We start from the raw sequence: 7,182 nt of genomic DNA, 5'->3' as shown, positions 1-7,182 counted from the left end.
TCGGGTTCTATTCAATCAACTGTTCATTAACCTAGCAAGGCCTCTTAGGCTTCCACTAACCTAATGAGTTAGCAAGAACTACTTACCTCTCGATGTCATAGGTCAGACTGGGTTAGGGTAAGGTTTTCACGACAGGCAACACCAATTTCGAGTTCATTGCTACCTACATGACTTCCTAGGGACATTAACCTTAGGGTTTTAGGTTCTTCCTTTCCTAACCAACTGATCAGCTAAGAAACCCTATATAGTTGTTAATTAATCCACTCATTAATCTTCCTACCAGATTAGTTCCTCATGGATCTAACACATGCAATAGAATTGGGTTGAAAGATAAACATTTGTAAAAGATCAAGAATAAAGAAAAGAAAGATCCTAATATAAATATAGATATGGTGGTGCAAACAAAAATTTGTATTGATGTTGACAGATCCACAATCAAAATCCCGCGAAGAAAAAAATAAAGACTGAAATAAAAACTACAATTCAAAGAATCCTAAGGTACAAATGAAAGTAAAATTAAACTAAGAAAAAATTGTCCTCTAAATTGTTCTGAGCAATTATATTTATAGGCCTAGGGTTAGTAGCTCGCCCTTGACCTAAAATGGCTAACTAATCTTCGTTAAAGGCCATTGTGCAGACAAAAACACCATCAGTCCATTAACTGACAATGTCGCATCGGTGTCGAGACACTGATGGTAGTTTGCTAATTAGGGTGTGTCTTTAGCAATGCATTGCGACACCCTATGGTCTATGTCAGAACATCGATGGCTGATTGCTCCTTGGTTGGGGTGTTCAAACAATTAACCAAACAATTAAGCGAACAGAACTAGAATGAACTGAACGTTTTTATCCTTTAACCATTAACCCAACCGAAATTTGATCAAAAAAATTAACCAAATCAAAATATTTTAGTTAATTTGGTTAACTGATCAAATTAACCAAAGTTTATATGTTTTTGGTTTTTTTTTTGTTAAAATAAGTATAAAACATATCAAAAAAATAAATAAATTGATAATGTTCAATTAATCGAATTACAACTACATATAATTTGTATTATTAATTATTAAGTTTGATTAATTTGGTTAATTACTAGATTTCACACTAAACTAATCGATAATCAAACTTCCAAAAAATCATTAATCGACCGAATTAGATCAGTTAACTAACCAATTCACCTAAATAGCTCAGTTCAGTTGGCTAATATGATTTTAACTGAAGTTTGAACAACCCTACTCCTTGGGTATTCTACTTGCTATGTTGTGACATCCAAGTTCCGTGTTGCAATATCACGTTGTTGGAAACACGAAAGTATACACACTTTTTCATGCCCTTTTTAACTCAAATTCATGCAAGTTCGATAAAATTCCTGTCGAAAAATATAAAATTATTATAAAATAATTATTTTGTACTTAAATTATTAACATAATGAAATTTAATTAATTTTGTTTAATTTTGATTATTCTCGATAGATTTGCACAAAGGGAAAAAAATAGCTCGACAGACACTATTAGAAGTGCAAAACCAAGAAACAATTTTGAATCATCAAGGCGAATTAAATTTTCAGCCTAAGATGGTCCAAATTATGTGTATTAGTTCATAATATAATTAATTTTAATTTATATCCAATTTAATTTGGGTTAAATAAATTATTATTAATTAATTATGAAAAGTGGCCCAATTAAGCTAAACCGAGAAAACCGAACCGATCAAGTATTGGGCAGCCCAAAACTATCCCACATGCTAACCCAATCAGCTCACGTGGCTGATTAATTAGCTTGCAAAATAGCCCTTGAAGACTTTTTCAAATTGCAAACAAACCCCTCCACTATTTGTGCCTTTCTAGATTTGCCCCTACCTTAATATAGCAAGTTTGAAAACTTCGAACTTGCCATATGTGTGGCCAGCCAAGGGAGGGCTCTTTGGCTGCTGAGTTTGGCTATTGTTAGCAGCCCTCTCAAACTATAAAAAACACTTTTGGATGCTCATTTGAAACACACCTCAACTTTCTCATCTCTTCTCTTTTCTCACAATTTTCTCTCTTCATTTCCCATCCATTTTTCTTTCTCCTCTTACCGATTTCACCTCTTGAAAAAGAGTCATTCATCTACCATTTGGAGTAGCATTGAAGTGTTCGTAGCAACCCTGGTTCGACAAGAAAAAGTGGAGAAGGAAGAGTAGAGCAAACCAAACAAGCCTTGGAGAAACACTGGATTTGATTATTGTTCCCTATCCTTTCAATTTTTGTTGTTGTTATGATGAACATGTCTATGAATATTTATGATGTTGAAATGTTTAATTTAATTAATATGGCTTAAATTTAATTCATGTTAGGTTGATTACATTTCATTCACTTAATTTATTAAAATTATGTTTGTGTTGTTATAGGCCTCAGTAAGATGTTTGATTAAGTAAAACCATGACTAAGTTATTCTTGCATTACAATTGTAAGGTAACTAATGAATTAATTATTTAAATAGACTGAAATTTTAATTAATCGACACGATACTTAATCTGTGCATGTTTAATCATCTAAAGTATTTGAGGGTTAAACTAGCAACGGTATCTAACGATACACTTGCCTTGCATAACTTGCAAGATTATTATGATTAAACTGTTTCAAGGTAGATATACATTTTTACCTTACGTAATCTTTTAAGTGCTTATGAAATTGAATTAATTGTTTGAATTGGCATAGAGATATGCACAATAGATTATTTTAATTTCATGACGATGTATGTGTATTAACACATTTTCCTATTGAAATTTGTTTAATCGGTTAAATTGACATAGAGATATAGTCAAGAGATGAATGGATTTTGGTAGGTGAGTATGTTCATAAGTTAGCGAATTACCGAGTTGCCGTGAATTTATTCGTAACAACATAAAAATGAGTTTAATAATTCTAAGTTAGAAATGTAATTAATCTAACACAATTATGTCATATTGATTAAAATCATCTTTTGAAATCGTGCATTGGAACTTCATTTTATTTTATTTATTGTACTTTGATTTCTAGTTTTAAATCACCTCTTCAAAACAAAATATTTTTCTTCACCATAGTGTTTTAAATTGCATTCATGAATAATTCTTTTTACAATCCCTGTGAGTATGATAACTCGGCATTTACTTGTCTCTTTATTACTTTTTGCGATTGTGTTGCCGGGGACTGTTTTAAAAAGTTATTATTCGTGAATTTGTTAGTTTTGCATTTCGGTTTATTTTTCTGTTCAATTTTACTTAAATAAATTTCCTGTGATTATTTCAGGTGTTTATGAGTATTGACCAATTTATCGATTTACTCTCTGTAGACCCTGAGATTGAACGAACTTTTTGATAGCGAAGAAGACAATCAAGTCAGAGGAAGACCAAAGAGATAAACCTCGACATTTTTAATCAAGGAAATAAAGCAGACCCTTCTCAAAATCCTATCCATATTACTAATGATAAGGATAGAGCTTTAAGACAGTATGTCATACCAGTATTTTATGATCTTAATCTGAGTATTAGGAGACCCAAAATTGAGGCACAACAATTCGAGCTAAAGTCAGTCATGTTCCAGATGCTTCAGACAGTGGGCCAATTCAGTGGAATGCCTACCAGAGATCCTCATCTTCACTTAAGACTGTTTATGGAGGAGAGCGATTCTTTCAAGTTAGCTGGAGTACCCAAAGATGCATTACGATTGAATAGCTATTCCGATATTCGATAAAGGACAGAGCTAGAGCCTGATTGAACTCATTGCCACCAAATTGAATTTCCACATGGCAAGAGTTAGCAGAAAGATTCCTTATGAAGTATTTCCCACTTAGCAAGAATGCTAAGTTGAGGAATGAGATCATTGCTTTCCAAAATATGGATGATGAGTCCTTGTATGAGGCATGGGAAAGGTACAAAGAATTATTAAGTAAGTGCCCTCATCATGGAATCCCACATTGCATCCAACTTAAGATTTTTTATAATGGTCTCAATGCACACACGAGGATGGTAGTGGACACTTTTGCTAATGGTGCTCTCATTTTTAAGTCTTATAATGAGGCTTCTGAAATCATTGAAAGGATTAACAGTAACAATTATCAATGGCCAACCAATCGAGCAGTGTCGTGAAGACGAGCCGCTGGAATACATGAAGTGGTCGCTCTCACTTCACTCGCACCTCAGGTATCATCAATATCATCAAAGATTAAAAATTTTGCCACTAATGGGTTTAATAGTTTTGCAAGTCAACCACCGAATCAAGTTGAAAATATAGCCTGTGTCAATTGTAGGGAAGGAAATTTGTTCAAAAAATGTCCATCAAACCCAGAATTTGTGTATTACATGGGTAACCAAAACCAAAATTGAGGAATACAAGGACTGCAATCCAATTTCTATAACCCATCATGGCGAAACCACTCAAATTTTTCCTAGAGTAACCAAGGAGCGGGAACCAATAACACTTACGCCCAACTTAGACAAACCTAACCACCTGGTTTGTCCCAACAAGTTCAAAAACCAACCCAAGCTCACCTGTCCAATAGCTTAAAGAATCTATTTAAGGCATACATGGCAAAAAATGACGCCACTCTAAGGAATTTGGAGAATCAAGTTGGCCAGCTTGCAACTGAACTCAAAAACTGACCACAAGGTGCTTTACCTAGTGATACAGAGAACCGAGGAATCCGGGGAAGGAGCATTGTAAAGCATTGAAATTGAGGAGCGAAAAGACATTAGAACCCAACACCGTCGAAGTTGAAAAGGAGCCAGCTAATGCTCAAGACTCAGTGGAAGTTCAACCTAGTGTTGAAATTCCAGTTTCACTAAAACTAGAATCTACAAAATCCAACAAGGTAACTTCAGAACCAGCTAATTCTGATAAACTAACAACTTCATTAGATACAGAATTGCCACAGAGGATAAATCAACTAGTTCTACTAGACAAGCCTCCACCACCCTACCCTCAAAGGCTTCAGAAGTAGAAGTAGGAAATTCAATTCAAGAAGTTCCTAGACGTACTCAAGCAACTTCATATCAACATTCTGTTGGTTGAAGCACTTGAACAAATGGCGAACTACTTCAAATTCATGAAGGATATCCTGTCAAAGAAATGAAGACTTGGAGAATTTGAGACGGTAGCCCTGAGGAAGGAATGCAGTGTGTATCTTCAAGACAAACTATCCCCAAAGTTGAAGGATACTAGATGTTTTACCATACCTTGCAACATTGGAGCAACACATTGTGGTAAGGCATTATGTGACTTGGGTACAAGTATAAACTTGATGCCTATGTCAATATTTAGGAAGTTGGGGATAGGTGAAGTCTGAACTACTATGGTTACAATTCAATTAGCAGATCGATCCTTAGTGCATCCAGAAGGAAAAATCGAGGACGTAATGGTACGTGTAGACAAATTTATTTTTCCTGCTGACTTTGTGGTTCTAGACTTTGAAGCAGACAAAGAAGTACCAATCATCTTAGGAAGGCCTTTCTTAGCAACTGGAAGGACCGTCATTGATGTGCATAAGGGTGAGCTTACTATACGTGTTCAGGATGATCAGGTAACATTTAATGTTTTTAAGTCTATCCAATTTTCTAACACAATTGATGATAGTTCTATAGTTTTTGATTTAGAGGAATTAATTGTGGAAAAGGAACTCAATTATGTTGAGGACCCATTGGAACATATTTTGACATCAGACCCTCCAAATGATGAGTAGGAGGATGAATACTTAGCTTTGCTAGAAGATAATCAAAGGGGATTTCATCTGCAATATTGTTTTAAATCTTTGGAGTTAGAGAATAAGGATTATGCCCAACCAATAGGTCAATCGAGGAGCCAGCTAGATTAGAACTCAAGCTAGATCCTCCACATTTAAAATATGTTTATTTAGGCAACGCTTTTACTTTGCCTGTGATTGTTTCAGCGGAATTAACCATTGAGTAAGAAGAGAAACTCATCCTAGTATTGAAACAATTCAAGAAGGCTATCAGATGGACCATAGTCAATATTCACAGTATTAGTCCGTCTGTATGCATGCACAAGATTATCCTGGAAGATGGTGTAAAAGGGATGATTAATGGACAACAAAGACTGAACCCTATCATGAAGGACGTGGTAAAAAAGGAAATCATCAAGTGGTTAGATGCAGGTATAATTTACCACATCTTATACAGTTCATGGGTAAGTCCGGTCCAGTACATACCAAAGAAAGGAGGTATTATAGTCGTTGAGAACGAGAATAACAAGTTGATACCAACTAGTATAGTTACGAGATGGAGAATTTGCATCGATTATCGAAAACTAAATGAGGCAACTAGGAAAGATCACTTTCCTTTGCCGTTTTTGGACTAGATCCTAGATAGACTCACGGGGTGAGACTATTACTCTTTTCTTGATGGATACTTGAGGTATAACCAGATTACAATAGCATCGGAAGATCAACACAAGATAGCATTCACCTGTCCCTACGGTACACTTGCATTTAGACGCATACCATTTGTTTTATGTAATGCACTTGCTACATTTCAGAGATGTATGATGTCTATTTTTACTGACATGGTTGAGAAATACTTGGAAGTCTTTATGGATGATTTTTCAGTATTTGGAGATAAATATGATGATTGCCTAGCCAATCTAACCAAGGTGCTAAGGCGATGCGAAGAAACAAATCTCGTACTCAATTAGGAAAAGTGTCATTTCATGGTATGAGAAGGTATTGTTCTAGGGCATTAGATAACGAGACATGAAATTGAGGTAGATAAAGCAAAGGTAGACTTTATTAAGAAACTCCCACCTCCAACATCTTTAAAGGCTGTTGGAGCTTTTTAGGCCACGCTGGTTTCTATCGAAGATTTATGAAGGACTTTTCCAAATTTGCTAAACCCTTATGCAAAATTACTGGAGAAGGACACGAAATTCAAATTTGATGAGGAATGTTTAAGAGCTTTCAACATTTGAAGAGTCGGTTAGTTTCGACACCCATAATCGTCACACCAGGTTGGGATTTTCCATTTGAATTGATATGTGATGCAAGTGACTTTGCAATAGGAGCTGTCATGGGCCAACAAAGGTACAAAGCTTGTCACCTCATCTACTACGCAAGTCAGACTCTAATAGGAGCTCAACTAAACTACACGGTAACAGAGAAAGAGTTACTTGCTATTGTGTTTGCTTCTGACAAGTTTCAATCTTATCTTATAGGTACC

At 35.2% G+C, this 7,182-nt stretch overlaps 1 non-coding gene across 1 annotated transcript; it reads right to left on the bottom strand.

The window, feature by feature from the left end:
* Positions 1-3,819: 3,819 nt before the first annotated feature.
* LOC128287326 (small nucleolar RNA R71) lies at positions 3,820-3,926 on the bottom strand. The gene has a single exon (XR_008278026.1). It is a non-coding gene; the product is annotated as a small nucleolar RNA R71 (small nucleolar RNA).
* Between the last annotated feature and the right edge of the window lie 3,256 nt (positions 3,927-7,182).

Source organism: Gossypium arboreum, chromosome 13, assembly GCF_025698485.1.
Source record: "Gossypium arboreum isolate Shixiya-1 chromosome 13, ASM2569848v2, whole genome shotgun sequence".
NCBI classification, from domain to species: Eukaryota; Viridiplantae; Streptophyta; class Magnoliopsida; order Malvales; family Malvaceae; genus Gossypium; species Gossypium arboreum.
Note: the sequence above shows the minus strand (reverse complement) of the source record. Positions and strands in the feature narration are given on the sequence as shown.